Raw genomic sequence first — 16,342 nt, 5'->3', positions numbered from 1 at the left:
TAAGGAAGTGCATCCACCACCCCAGTGCGCGTTTCGGCTACCACCTTTATCTGGGGTTGTCACTTATGTGTAACATGCTGATATTTATAGGGAGGGAGCCAATCCTGAATAATACCGCTCAGGTGTCCATAAATAATCTGAGAGTCTATATTCCTGCATAGGGGTTAAAAGGGGAAGACCAGGGGGGCCACTACGTAGGAGTAACCCCAAGTCAAACACACAGCTGATCCACATCCGCTTCGTAAGAAGGAATGTGGTGCACAGCATGCAGTCCCGTTTTTTTGGCTGTAGTACCAGACACACACCATGAAGAAAAGTGGTGCTGTTTCTGGAAGAAGACTGATCTGTTCCGTAGTGTCCTTCAGTTCCTTTAATAGTAAATGATATAACATGACATACCTCTACCATTTTCATCTCCTTGCCTCTAGAAATGGCATAATTCTTTAACAAGCCTATCTAAGGTATACAACTAAAACATGTATTCTTGTCTCCCACCGTTGACTTTACAGAATTCAGTTTTCTTGCCTTTTTGTGTCTTTTTTCATGTTTTTAATATTTGCTAAAGTTGTATACCCAGAGCACTGTTGTCAGAGCTTATAAAGAAATCCTGACAAGGGAGAGGGGGAAGTGGGAGGGAGGGAGTGGAAATGTAAAAAGGACTGCCTTATTCAGCAGCTCAATCAAAGTGAGGAGCTGAGAGTGTGTCAGGGCAGTGTGCCTCTCACTGTGGGGAGAGATCAATGGACTTGTATGATTAGTTGGTAAGGACACCAGGAAGATTCAGAACCTACTTACATTGATGGACTAGCTCCAGGACTAGCTTCTATCTGACTCATTGGAAATACATCGAGTTTTGCAGGATAGAGTGAATAAGTGCTCAGGAGTATTGCAATTCGTGGCTTTGAAAGGTAAGACATTTGACCTGCTTTGTAGATCTACAGACAGAAAACACCTGGATTGCACCTTGCAGATTGGCAACTTTTTGTATATATATATATTTGAAGGCTACTTTTACCATGCAGAATTCCTGAATTCATTAAAAATGAATCCAATTCTGTGTGATAAAGAATTGCTAAATCATTTTGTACTCTGGATCAGTGAAAACCTACTATCTGCTTACTGTGAGCTGTGCGGTGGGAACTGGCATTCCCTGGGACTAGTTATTCCCTAATCTCATTTCATCCTGATTTATTCGTCCAGTAAGCAGACTCTTGTGATCGGCACAAGCTACCGGCTTTATACTGACTGATAACAAGTGTTCTGATGGTTTTCATTTTTTTAGAATTTTATAATTCAGCTTGGTTATATGATATTCTGTGTACAGGGGGCAGAAAACGCCGGCCTGGGAGCTTCTTTTAACTGTTATAATAATGATTTCAATTTGACCAAAGATGTGATCTCTGGGAGTCTGGGACAGTAAATGTGGGGTGAGGGGTATGTTAACATATCTACATATCTACTGCTTGTCCATGAACCGAAAGTATATAAATGACCACTGCCACCTGTGCTCTGAGAGATTAGTATTTGGGGGCCAAAGGTTACCACTAGGTATGACCTGGTCTAGTATTATATATTACTGGAAAATACCATGGGTGGGTAGATAGATAGATAGATAGATAATGAAATGATGAATATGAGAAGATATCAGATGATGATAGAAAGAACATATAACTAGGCAGATTAATATAAGATAGATAGATGGATAGATAGATAGATAGATAGATAGATAGATAGATAGATAGAATGATATGATGAAGAAATATGAGAAGATATCAGACGATGATGTTGGCGATGATGATACTGATAATAGAAACAATAGATAGCTAGGCACATTGATATGATAGCGAGAAGATAGAGATAGACAGAATGATATAGATATGAGATACATAGATTGATATGCTATGGATAGACAGATATTTGATGATAGATAATTGATGTTGGATAATTTATATTAGATAGATTGATAGATAGATAATGATATGATGAATATGGGAAGATATCAGATGATGATGATAGAAAGAAAAGATAACTAGGCAGATTGGTATAGGATAGATAGATAGAATGAAATAGATTGATATGAGATACATAGATTAATATGATATGGATAGACAGATATTTAATGATAGATAAGTGATGATAGATCTATAGATAGACATAGAATGATATTATTAATATGAGAAGATATCAGATGATGATTGAAAGAACAGATGACTAGGCAGATTGATATAAGATAGATAGATAGACAGGTAGATAGAATGAGATAGATCAATATGATATATGCCACCATTTAGACTTTGCAGATGTTACATAAACTTTAAGACAGGGTGATAGTTGACACAACGATATTTCATCCACTTTTCGACCTCAGCTGAGAATGCTGAAGTAGGAAATAATGAATCTATCACAGCTGCTCATCATTGCACTACCAGATTAGATTTATGAAAGATCTAGAAAATGTGAGAAGTGTCAAACTTGTAAAGACATGAGGCAAATGCCTTGAGCAACCAGTTTGAGGTAGACAGTTTGGAACAGCAGGAATGGACTCTGTAGCTGAGAGCTTTGTCGAGATGTGCAGAGACTAAGGGATTACAGTTCTCCAGCAGACACATATTGCAACTCTGCTGTATCTAAATGGACAGCTTCTCAGCTAAAGTACTAATTGTTTGGAGATCTCAAGTACTGAAAAGACATGGCTGTCTGCTTATGTGCCTGGCTGTGATTCTCTGTGTATCAAAATATCTAGAACAGATAGCAGCGGGTACATTTTCCAACTATTTGACGTACTTTGAAGTGGTTATAGACAGAATCAATACTAGAGTTTCATTATTGTATATTTAGTAGGTTCTGTTCATCACTTGCTGAGACTCCATGCTTAGTGTATGTCGGGATCACTGTATCACTGCAACACTGCATAGTCTTAAATTTACATATGATATGTGTCTACAGGCATTTATAAGCTATACAAATAATGTCCTCACCATATATTTGGCTGCAATACTTTGATAAACAGTATTTTTAAGTGTACCCAATGTGCTGAAACCTGATGGACCTCATTGTAAGTCATTAGGATCCATCATGATCTGTTGAGATCCATCTGATCATGACTGCTTTATGAACAGAAGTCATGATGCAATTGTGAAAATAAAGTTCCAGGTGCAAACATTTGCATCAGAAATATTCATTACTAATACAAGAGTGGTGCTGTTCCTGAAAAAAAAAAGAAGCAGTGTTTTTGTCATCTCATACAACCCGTGTATGAGGTTGTATGAGACCCTGCCGATCAGACCCTGACTTTCAGATAGTGATGGCCTAACCTGAAGATAGGCCATCACTTGTAATATCCTGGACAACCCCTGTAAGATGGCCATATACCTTAGACAGCCGTTAGCCAACTGCCCTACTGACAGCTGTACCTTCCAAACCATTCCATACCTATGCAAGCTCAGAGGACTATGCATATGTTTAATAAATAACTGGCAGGCACATCTGGCGTTGGCTTATTTCCCTTTGGCACAAAAGCATCAGGCATGTTGATCCTTCTTTCCCCCATCTGCCATGGGGTCCTCATCATATGCATTATATTCTTATCGATAAGCAGATTATTATGTCTTCTATAAACATTATACTCCACACTATGACACTACAGAGCCAATGAACTGCTGTGTGAAAGGACCTGGAAGCGCTGTAGTGAAAAAATTGGCTTGATGAAGGGTTTTTACTGCCGCAAGCTCCAGAGTGATCACGTGTTGAGGTCATCACACTCGCCACAGGTCCATTGGCGGGTTTTCTGCAAACAAGATGGGAGCGGACGATCTCTCAGCGAGCAAGTAGATGAGGTAAGTATAATTTTTTACCATTTTCAGCCACCATTTTAGGAAAAATTGATTTGTTACCAAGCGTGAGGAGATTCGGCTTTGTGGCGAATCAAATTTTTCCTGAAATTCAGATCAAAGTCCACTTTGGATACTTCAATTCACTCAACACTACCCATAGACTTCAAATGGACTGACAGTGCTCCTGGTGACATGGTGCCCATCGTCATGATTGGTGGTGGTTCCAGCACTTTTCTCTGAGTAAATGCATTTAAGTACCCATGGGTGACTAATAGTCCCATCCAGTGGCATACATAGAGAAGTAAGGGCCCCATAGCAAGGATCAAACCAGCCCCCCTCCCCCCCCACAATACAGAAGGATTTCTGCCTAAACCCTTTTCAATGACCCTTGGGCCATTTTTCCACTGCCTCATTTGCTAAAAGTTGTTCCTTTAGAGGGCAGAGTCCTGACCAAGATTTTACCTCCAGTAGAAGAGGAGATGATCCCAACTGGGCCCCCTCTTGCCCTGGGCCCCAAAGCAGTCGCATGGTCTTCCACTATGGTAGTTATGCGCATGGTCCCATCAAAATTGTCACAATTATCAATAATTGTATTACCTAACAAATTACATTAAACATTGTACAAATGGGATAACTGTTACATTGGCTATTACCTACAAGATCAAAGGGTTTTATAGTAGTGTCGTCTATGAAAACATACAGGAATACAACAAGTATGGCGATTAGCAGGGATTATGCTTTTCAGGATGTAAAGCACCATACTATACACTCAGATGTAAAAATAGCCTGGGGCCGCTTCCTCTCTCTGCCTGATGACTGCTAAAACTTTGCTTTATTCGCATTCTTAATAAACCCTAGTAAACACCATGACATAAAAAATGTCAACATCTAAATGAAGGCTGAGTTAAGAATGTATTTTTAAATTTAATAACTTTTTATTTAATCTTTCTATTTTCAAAACAAAACAAAGAAAAGAAACAATATTGTATTTGTTGATAATTACAGAATTTTAAGTGGGTTGTCCAGCCTTTAAGTGAGGGCCTATCCTCAGAATAGGCCATCACTAGCTGATCGGAGGGGGTCCAACAACCCGTACACCTGGCTATCAGCTGTTCTGTATAGCTATGTTGCTGGAGGTGCAGCAGAGCCTCAAAGCACCATCAACATTGTACTGGACAGTGCTCATCACTGCAACACTGCATCCATTGACTTCAATGGGAGAAGCACTGCAGTGACGAGCGCTGTTCACTACAATCTTGACTGGTGACAAAGCTACACAAAATAGCTGATTGTCGAGGGTTCTGGGTGTTAGACCCCTGCCAATCAGCTAATGATGGCCTATCCTGAGGATGGTGGTATAAAAATGGTATACTTGAAGTGGTGGACAGTAGGTCTTTTTTGTATAGATTTTTATGTGTCTGATGTTGTGTGCCTGTCTGTCCCTAAAGATGGTTGCTATTCAATCTATCCTGAGGATAGCCCATCACTTAAAAAAATGCTGGACAAACCCTTTTATCTCCTGTCCCTTTTTTAGATGGGAGGTCCACCACTTAAAAAGGAATGACTGCAGGTGATGCTACCCCAATATTTCTCCAGATATAGTGCCCCAGTTCAAACACAATTCTATGAACTGCTTCTATTCGACCCAGAGTGGCATTTATTTTGAGAGCCCCTAGATCACGTACAAAACAACTCCCTTCCAACTGGTTCTACGTTCTGAGGGGTGTACCTAAATAATTCAGGCCATGCTCCTATTAGTGATGAGCAGCATAGGCAATATTCGTTTTCGCGATATTTCGTGAATTTTTCACATAATATTCACAATAAATTAGCGAATTCTAGAATTCGTGATCTTTAGTCATTATTTTTGCAATTGCGCAAATCGGCACTAATGATGCGCATATTTTTGCGCAATACATGCAACTTCCCATTTTATCAGGACTGAGTAGATATTACTGATTGGTGCACTAAGAATTGTTGTGACATCACAGCACTATGTCTGTAGCATGTATATATGGACAGCAGAGAGACAGTAATTCCTATCACACTACCTATCAGCTACACTATATCACTATCTAACCTACACTGACTCCCACTAACTATCTTTATTATATATATGAGCTAACTATCTAATGTAATTGGATAAGGAATACGATCCAGATGAAAGCACAGAGCACAGCAATGTCACTGCTCTCTCTCTCTCTCTCTCTCAGAACTGCAAAAAAAAAAAAACTGCAGAAAATGGCTGCTGGGGAGGTTCTTATATAGTAAAGGGTGGGCAATTTTCCTATTGGTTGCTAGGGATGTTGCTAAGCTCTGACAAAGATATTGCAGCCTTCTCATTGGCCCACAAGCAAGAAGGGAGGTTACTGAGGAAAAAAGAATCTATAATATTCGCGATAACGAATATATAGCACTATATTCTACATCTTCACGAATTCTCGAAAAGGGCGATATTCGCGATCAAAATTAGTGATTCGAATATTCGCGATCAACACTAACTCCTAAAAGAGCATACTACTAATCTCATTTGTGGACACATCTATCAAGTATATAGCATAGTATATAACATTGTCATCTGGGTGTAGATAAAAAAATGTTCTCTGAGGAACCCCACCCTACTGTATCTGTGGGAAAAAAACATACTCCCCTAATCACTGCTGCTCTATTGTGGGTGCCTGACTTTCTACACTGATCTTCTAGTCGCTCTTTGTAAATTGGATTCATTGGTGACCCCAAGCAACATTTAGCCTAGCAGTCATATACCACTTGGGGACACATCACCTCTGAGGCCAGTCATTGCATGTAGCAGCACACATGGCCCCATCCATGACGAACTTTACAGTTGTGGACCTTAATACCAGTGGTGGGAACCAGAGGCATGTTTTTTGTCCAGAGATACATACAGGCAGGGTTAGCTTAGAACAAAATTAGACAAACCCCTTATGGTTTTCTGAAGAACCGGTGAGCAAGCCTAGCTGTTAAACTAGGGAAGTTTTGTTCCTACTTCATCAGGCCACTCCAAGATTCAGCAGAGGTTGTTAACACAAGTTAGACTGGTGTATGGTCATTGGTATTGGAAAGGAGTATGAAAAGAACCTATAGAAGCCTTTCTTATTCATGCTGATATGAACATGGTATGTTTTAAGAAGTGCTGGACAGTTGGCCTTTGCTTGTGTGTGTGTTGCTGTGTGCTTGTCTACCCCAATAGATGGCTGTTATCCAATATTGCTCATATACTTTAGTCTCAGTAGCATACGTTAATGTTGGTTAATCTGGGTTTCAAGTTAAAGGGATTTTGCAGTGTCAGCATATTGATGACCTACCCTCAGGTTAGGTATCAATATCATATTAGCAGGGGTCTGACTGCAGGCACCCCTGCCACTTATCTGCTTGAAGAAGTCGTGGCGCTCATGCAAGCACTTTGTCCTCTTTACTATTTACCTACATGCTGTCTAGCTTGTAGCCGTGGTACAGTGCCATTTGCCAGTCCTCTTCCCAAGCACTTGAATGAGATCAGTTGTGATACTATTGGAATTTAGCTTATGGGATAATATTGATTAGGTTACATCCGCACGTTCATGTTTCTTGATGCCATTCTGGAAACCAAAGCTTGACGTGAATTCAAAAAAGAAGAGTCGCATCTATCATTTATACTGTACATTCTCAACCTTTATGATTCACCCTTGATTTTATCTTCCAAAACGTCATCATGAAACCTGAACTTGTGGGTGATGACTGCTTATTATGTTTCTTTTCCATTCTCTTCTATACTACCAAGTGCAGATACTGGACATAGACATCTGCTGTCAAAGTATACAAGCATAGAACATGCCATATTTCGTGAACACTAGGCATACTATGGTGGAAGGACATTGCAGTGAACAGATTTATTAAATGTATTCAAACTACTCTGTTCCAAAATGAATTACCTGAAACACAGAACAAATAGGAACAATACTGAAGTTTCAAACCAAAAATAGCAAAAAACATTTACTCTTTTTGCAGTGTCACAAAAACCTATTGTATGTGAGTTATGTAACACTGAGATCACCGCTTTGCTCTATTTTTGTTATACTTGCTAATTGCTTTTTAAGCTTAGCAGAATTAAAGAGACATCCCGCTGACATGAGTTTTCTGTCCAGGACAAGTTTTCTTGGTTTTAATTATTTGTCAGCTTTCGTATAGTAATCCTTCGCTATGATATTTTATGACAAGTGGCTGGCATTTTGTCAATGATGCCTCGGATATAAGAAAATGAGCCTTTCCTGCTTGTATTTATCTATCATTTTGTAGTACTGAATCTAGACTGTATACAGTATGTACAATAAATGATCATTTTTGGCAGTGTTCTTGACAATGAATATGGGTGAGTGTTGGTAGGACATACAGTACAGACAAAAAGTTTGGACACACCTCATTCAAAGAGTTTTCTTTATTTTCATGACTATGAAAATTGTATATTCGCACTGAAGGCATCAAAACTATGAATTAACACATGTGGAATTATATATATAACAAAAAAGTGGGAAACAACAGAAAATATGTCATGTTCTAGGTTCTTCAAAGTAGCCACCTTTTGCTTTGATTACTGCTTTGCACACTCTTGGCATTCTCTTGATGAGCTTCAAGAGGCAAACACCTGAAATGGTTTTCACTTCACAGGTGTGCCCTGTCAGGTTTAATAAGTGTGATTTCTTGCCTTATAAATGGGGTTGGGACCATCAGTTGCGTTGTGGAGAAGTCAGGTGGATACACAGCTGATAGTCCTACTGAATAGACTGTTAGAATTTGTATTATGGCAAGAAAAAAGCAGCTAAGTAAAGAAAAACGAGTGGCCATCATTACTTTAAGAAATGAAGGTCAGTCAGTCCGAAAAATTGGGAAAACTTTGAAAGTGTCCCCAAGTGCAGTCACAAAAACCATCAAGCGCTAGAAAGAAACTGGCTCACATGCGGACCGCCCCAGGAAAGCAAGACCAAGAGTCACCTCTGCTGTGGAGGATAAGTTCATCCGAGTCACCAGCCTCAGAAATCGCAGGTTAACAACAGCTCAGATTAGAGACCAGGTCAATGCCACACAGAGTTCTAGTAGCAGACACATCTCTAGAACAACTGTTAAGAGGAGACTGTGTGAATCAGGTCTTCATGGTAGAATATCTGCTAGGAAACCACTGCTAAGGACAGGCAACAAGCAGAATAGACTTGTTTGGGCTAAAGAACATAAGGAATGGACATTAGACCAGTGGAAATCTGTGCTTTGGTCTGATGAGTCCAAATTTGAGATCTTTGGTTCCAACCACCATGTCTTTGTGCGACACAGAAAAGGTGAACGGATGGACTCTACATGCCTGGTTCCCACCATGAAACATGAGGAAGAGGTGTGATGGTGTGGGGTGCTTTGCTGGTGACACTGTTGGGGATTTATTCAAAATTGAAGTCATACTGAACCAGCATGGCTACCACAGCATCTTGCAGCGGCATGCTATTCCATCCGGTTTGCGTTTAGTTGGACCATCATTTATTTTTCAACAGGACAATGATCCGAAACACACCTCCAGGCTGTGTAAGGGCTATTTGACCATGAAGGAGAGTGATGGGGTGCTGCGCCAGATGACCTGGCCTCCACAGTCACCGTACCTGAACCCAATCGAGATGGTTTGGGGTGAGCTGGACCGCAGAGTGAAGGCAAAAGGGCAAACAAGTGCTAAGCATCTCTGGGAACTTCTTCAGGACTGTTGGAAGACCATTTCAGATGACTACCTCTTGAAGCTCATCAAGAGAATGCCAAGAGTGTGCAAAGCAGTAATGAAAGCAAAAGGTGGCTACTTTGAAGAACCTAGAATATGACACATTTTCAGTTGTTTCACACTTTTTTGTTATGTATATAATTCCACATGTGTTAATTCATAATTTTGATGCCTTCCGTGTGAATCTACAATTTTCATAGTCATGAAAATAAAGAAAACTCTTTGAATGAGAAGGTGTGTCCAAACTTTTGGTCTGTACTGTATGTTGGGTAGTTTTTCTTTTTTGTATTTATGCAGCATTTCTTTATTTTCATCTTTTTGTGTTTAAGTGGACAGATGTTCCTTTAAAGAGGAGCTTTCACCTCTCATAATATCTATTTTGATAACTACTTGCATTCCCCATATAATCAGAATCCATTTGGGTGTTGCCAGTGTGTGTCTTCTTTGCTTTACAGTGTCAGACTCTGTAGAGACACACCTTCAACTGGTAAAACTCTGATGGACTTTTATTGCGGACTGTTGGCAATTTAAACACTTTTAGAAGTAATAATAGAGGGATGGCACAGCATCGTGATATGAAAAGAGGCTTGAGTATTGTTGTTATTACTAGTGTTGAGGGAAACAAAGCATTCAAAATTGAATTCGGTCCGAATTTTAGGAAAAATTTAATTCTAAATGAAGCCGAACTTCCTCACAAATTCGTGGTAATGAATAATTTTTCCTAAATTGATGGCTGGAATTGTCTTAGAATGGTCCCTCACATGGTGATGATGATGTCACCATGTGAGCATGCTGGGAGCGTGCGGTGACGTCATCATGCTCAGCGCAAGGTCCTTCGGCAGGTCTTTTTCTTAATCAAGAGAGGAGCGGACTGCCTCTGTGAGCACAAGTGCATGAGGTGAGTGATTTTATATTTGTTTTTTTTAACCCAAAAGTCCATATTGCACTAGTGTATTACCATTTTTAATGATTATTAGACAGGTGCCCTTCTGTCTAAGCGGCTGTTAAAAAACGTTTAACATAACGATTCATTATTAATTAATTGATAACAAATCAAATTTCTTGTCAAACTTCGGCGAAGCTGCAGAATCAAATTTTCCAAAACTTCGCTCATCTTTAGTTATTACATGGGTAATGCAAATAGTTCCTGAAACAGACATTTCAGAGTTTTACATTTTGGTACCTTCAGAACTAATTATTAGTTTTTAGTAAAGTTATGGTTTTAATTTATATTAGTTTGAAGAATGGTCATTCCAGAACCAATTATTATTATTAAAACCTGAGGAATTACTGTAGGGCATAATAAGATATCTTATAAAGTATTTATTTATATTTTTTTGTGTTTCAAAATTTTTAGGCATTTTTGTATGTTTTTTTTTCTGCGCTGCAAAATGCTCTTTTATGCCATTTTAAGGCATTTTTCCTATAAGCGTCTCTATAGTTTAAAAATGCCTGAACAAATACATATTTAATTTAAGGTGTTTAACCCTTTCATGACCAAGGGTCATTGATGCCCTAGTGTCCAGGTCAAAATTTACAAATCTGACATGCGTCACTTTATGTGGTAATAGCTTTGGAACACTTTTACTTATCCAAGCCATTCTGAGATTGTTTTCTCGTGACACATTGTAATTCATGATAGACATATATTTGAGTCAATATATTTCATCTTTATTTATGAAAAAATCCAAAATGTACCCCAAATTTTGAAAAATTCAAAATTTTCCAAATTTCTATTTCTCTGCTTCTAAAACAGAAAATGATACCTAATAAAATATTTATTACCGTATTTTTCGCCATATAAGACGCACCGGCGTATAAGACGCACCTAGGTTTTTGTGGAGAAAAATAAGAAAAACCATTTTTTTTAACCAAAAGGTGTGCTGTGTGTTTGGAACTAATGGTGGTCTGTGGATGGCACTATTACTGGTGATCTGTGGATGACGGACACTGTTATGGGGGGATCTGTGGATGACGGACACTGTTATGGGGGGATCTGTGGATGACGGACACTGTTATGGGGGGATCTGTGGATGACGGACACTGTTATGGGGGGATCTGTGGATGACGGACACTGTTATGGGGGGATCTGTGGATGACGGACACTGTTATTGGGGGAACTGTGGATGACGGACAATTTTGGGGGGATATGTGGCTTGCACTGTTACAGGGGGATCTGTGGCTGGCACTGTTACAGGGGGGGGATCTGTGGATGGCACTGTTATACATGTGTCATCCACAGACCCTCCCAGCCCATAACTGTGCCATCCACAGATCCCCCGCCGCTCCAGTATACTAATATAATATGTCTTATTCAATTAATAGTTATTAAATATGCCTCTTTATTCCTAATAGTACCTTAAATCCTAAGCGTTTCAGTACAAGGCGCGGCGCGTCACTCACTGACGTCACTTGCCTGCGCCGCCTGCTTCATTCATAAAGTAGGCGGCGCAGGCATGTGACATCAGGGAGTTACGCTGCCGCCCGCCCACCCGGCCTGCATACTACTGAAGCGCTAAGGATTTAAGGTACTATTAGGCATAAAGGGGCATATTTAATAACCATTAATTGAATATGACATATTATATTAGTATAGCGGCGGGGCGGGGCTATAGTACAGTGACTGCACCGCCCCACCGCTATTGCCGGCCCCAGCTCCTCCTCCCAGTCCCTCCCCGAGTCCCCGCTCGCTTTACATCAGCATTCGCCGTATAAGACGCATTTGGGGGGGAGAAAAAGTGCGTCTTATACGGCGAAAAATACGGTACTTAACATTCCCCATATGTCTACTTTATGTTGGCATCATTTCGGAAATGTCATTTTATTTTTTTAGGACGTTAGAAAGCTTAGAAGCTTAGAAGCAATTCTTAAAATTTTTAAGAAAATTTCCAAAGCCCACTTTTTAAGGACCAGTTCAGGTCTGAAGTCACTTTGTGGGGCCTACATAGTAGATACCCCCATAAATGACCTCATTGTAGAAACTACACCCCTCAAGGAAAATGGAAATTACATTTCTTAATTTTTTGGCAGATTTTCAATTTTATAAAAAAAATGTCTTTAACACATTGAGGGTTAACAGCCATAAGGGTTAACAGGAAAGGAATGCCATACAGTTTTTGGAAGGCAGATTTTTCTGGATTGGTTTTCTGAACGCCATATGTTTTTTATTTTTCTGCCGTCTTGTGTAGGGGCTCGTTTTTTGCAGAAAGTGTTGAGGTTTTTATTGGTACCATTTTTTGGTACATAGGATTTATTGATCATTCATTATTACACTTTATGGGGCAAGGTGACTGTTTTGGAACAGTTTTCATTTATTTATTTTTACAGCGTTCATTTGAGGAGTTAGGTCATGTGATAGTTTTATAGAGCAGATCGTTATGGACGTGGCAATACCTAATATGTATACTTTTTCTTATTTATTTAAGTTTTACACAATAATAGCATTTCTGAAACCAAAAAAATGATGTTTTAGTGTCTCCATAGTCTGAGAGCCATAGCTTTTTTATTTTTGGGGCGATTGTCTTAAATAGGGTATCATTTTTTGCGGGATGAGGTGACGGTTTGATTGGTACTATTTTGGGGGTCATAAGCCTTTTTGATCGCTCGCTGTTGCACTTTTTCTGATGTAAGGTGACAAAAATTGCTTTTTTGGCACAGTTTTTTTTTTATGGTGTTTATCGGACGGGGTCAACCATGTGATATATTTATAGAGACAGTCATTACGGACACGGTGACACTTAATATTTATTATATTTTTTAATTTTTTTATAGGAAAAGTCTGCACAGACTAACCAATCGGATCGATTGCCGGCAAGGGGCCACTCTGATTGGTCCCTTGACAGCATTACTGCACTGTATGCTGTCCGTGACAGCAGCAGTGCAGGGTTTTGACGTTTATAGACGTGATAGCTGCACGGGGCATGTGCAATTATCACGTATATAAACGTATTGCAGTCGTGAAGGGGTTAAATATACAGTATTTAATATGTTAGAAAAAAAAAGGAACAGATAATTAATTGGAAATATCTTATGTGTTAGTCTTTGGGTACTAATACCCCCGAAGGGCTCTGTAGACTATGCTGCTTAGATTAATAGTAAATCAGGAAATGAGTATTACACTCACCGGTAATCCGGTTTCCTGGAAGTCTCCATGACACCACATACATCCCACCCTTTTATTTTTCTGCTATTATCTATGATCCTTTCATCCTGGGGTTATTCGTTAAAATACACTGGCGATGTAGAGAGGGGGTGGGGTTTTTAACCTCTCTGTGTTTTTCCTGTCCAATCAGAAGGAAGTCAATCTCAGGACTTGGTGTCATGGAGACTTCCAGGAAACCGGATTACCGGTGAGTGTAATACCATTTCCCCAGTCGTCTCCATGACACCAAGTCCTGAGAAAATATCAAAGATACTATTAGGGGACGACGACAGCAGAAAGGACTTTAAGTCCAAATCTTAAGTCATCATTGGCAAAAATATCTAATCTGTAGTGTTTAGTAAAGGTATGAACTCTTTTCCAGGTTGCTGCTCTGCAAATTTGTTGTAAAGAGGCTGAAGCTTTTTCCGCCCAGGAGGCAGCCATGCCTCTTGTTGAATGTGCCTTTAGAGAAGCCGGGGCATCTTTTCCTTGAACTTTATATGCTTTGGAGATAGCCAGTCTAATCCATCTGGAGATGGAACTTTTTGCCGCTTTTTTCCCCTTATTGGGAGCTGAAAACTGGACGAAAAGATTTTTGTCTACTCTCCATTGTTTGGTAGCTTCCAGGTATTTTAGGACCGCTCTCCGAACATCTAATGTGTGGTAGGCGATTTCTTGTTCATTTTTCGGATTGTCACAAAATGAAGGAAGAATAATGTCTTGTGATCTATGGAAGGTCGAAATTACCTTAGGGAGGAATGACGGATCTAATTTGAGAACTAACTTGTCCTGAAACACTGAACAAAAAAGGCTCTTGGACGGAAAAGGCCTGTAGCTCACAGACTCTTCTGGCAGAAGTTATTGCAACCAAAAAAATAGTTTTGACAGCAAGCTATTTGATGTGGAAGGTGTCCAAAGGTTTAAACGGATTAGAGGTTAGACCCGCCAGTACCGTATTGAGATTCCATGGAGCCACCATGTTTTTAATCGTAGGTCTGATCCTATCCGCTGCCTTAAGGAATCTAGATATCCAAGGATGTTCTGTTAGCTTGGTATTATAAAGTGCTCCTAGAGCCGATACCTGGACCCTAAGGGTATTGGGGGATAGTCCTAAATCTAGGTCTTCCTGAAGAAATTCTAGGATTAGTGGGATATTGGCCCTGAACCGGTCGAAGGAGTTTCCAGACCAATCAGCAAATTTCCCCCATATTTTTAGATACTTGTCATTGGTACTTTGTTTCCTGCTCAGGAGTAAAGTGTTCACTACTTTCTTGGATAACCCTAATTTTAATAAGTTAGATTCTTCAGAATCCAGGATGTTAACTTTAGTATTTTCAGCTCTGGGTCAGTAATGGGTCCCTGACTTAGAAGGTCCGGCCTCAGAGGTAGAAGGAGAGGGGCTTCTATGCTGAGGGCTTTTAATAGTGAAAACCAACTTCTCTTGGGCCAAAAGGGAGTTATCAAGATTAGCGTACAACTCTCCTTCACAAACTTCTGCAGCACTGTGGGGATAAGTGGAAACGGAGGAAATGCGTAAACTAAATTTGTTGTCCAATTTTGGTTGAAGGCGTCTACTGCCAGAGGATAATCCCTGGGGTTGAGGGAGAAGAACTGATTTAACTGATGATTTTTTCTGGATGCAAACAGGTCCACTGTCGGTCTGCCCCATTTCTTTGTGATTAGATGGAAGGTTTCCGGGGCTAACATCCATTCCCCAGGGTCTAACGTGTGTCGACTCAGGTAATCGGCCTGAACGTTTAAAGATCCCTTCAGATGTACCGCTGACAGAGACTGTATGTTCTCTTCTGCCCAGGAGAAAATTTTGTTTGCCAGGCCCTGTAGTAGATGATGTCTTATGCCTCCCTGGTGTTGGATGAAGGCCACTGCCGTAGCGTTGTCCGAGTAAATTAGGAGGTGACGTCCCGCTGACAACCGACTCGTGTGTTTAAGTGCTCCCCAAATTGCTCTCAGTTGTTTGAAATTTGAGGATTGCTATTTTAAATAACTCTTCCATGTTCCCTGGACGAACGCTCCCCAACCGTGGAGGCTCGCATCCGTTGTGATTACGAGAGGTAGTTCTTGTGCCCAAAATATCCCATTCTTTAAGTTGGTTTTCTGGAGCCACCAATTCAGTGACTTTTTTACATTTGAATCTAAGAATATTCATCTCTCTAGAGTCGATTGCGATCTGTTCCACTTGGCTAAAATGAATTTTTGGAGTGGCCTTAGATGAAACTGTGCCCAGGCTACTGCTGGGATGCATGCTGAAAGACTGCCTAACACTTTCATGGCCTGCCGTACGGAACAGAATTTCTCCTTCTTGAAATTCCTTAAGGTTGTTTGAAGTTTCATTATCTTTTGAGGTGGAAGAAAGGATCTTTGGGAACCTGTGTTTAAAGTTATACCCAAAAATATCTTCTGTCTGTCCGGGGTTACATCTGATTTTTCCCAATTGATAAGCCAACCTAGGCTCTGTAGATGGTCCAGGACCAACCTGAGATGGATTTCCAGGGTAGCTATGTTGTCTGCAACTAGCAACAGGTCGTCCAGATAAGGGATCACACAGATTGCTCTCAAGATAGCTAAGGCTTCCGCCATTACCTTTGTAAAAACCCTTGG

The 16,342-nt window shown here is 40.1% G+C and overlaps 1 protein-coding gene across 5 annotated transcripts in view; it reads left to right on the top strand.

Moving 5' to 3' along the window:
* The first annotated feature begins 699 nt into the window (after positions 1 to 699).
* Positions 700 to 16,342, top strand: part of VIT (vitrin) — a 176,008-nt gene continuing 160,365 nt past the window's right edge. For all 5 annotated transcript variants that reach the window (XM_044292244.1, XM_044292243.1, XM_044292242.1 and 2 more), the window contains exon 1: positions 700 to 908. The gene's annotated coding sequence lies outside the window, so the exon portion shown is untranslated. The remainder of the gene's footprint in view (positions 909 to 16,342) is intronic.

This window comes from Bufo gargarizans, chromosome 4, assembly GCF_014858855.1.
Source record: "Bufo gargarizans isolate SCDJY-AF-19 chromosome 4, ASM1485885v1, whole genome shotgun sequence".
NCBI classification, from domain to species: Eukaryota; Metazoa; Chordata; class Amphibia; order Anura; family Bufonidae; genus Bufo; species Bufo gargarizans.
This window is presented reverse-complemented; position numbering and strand designations above follow the sequence as displayed.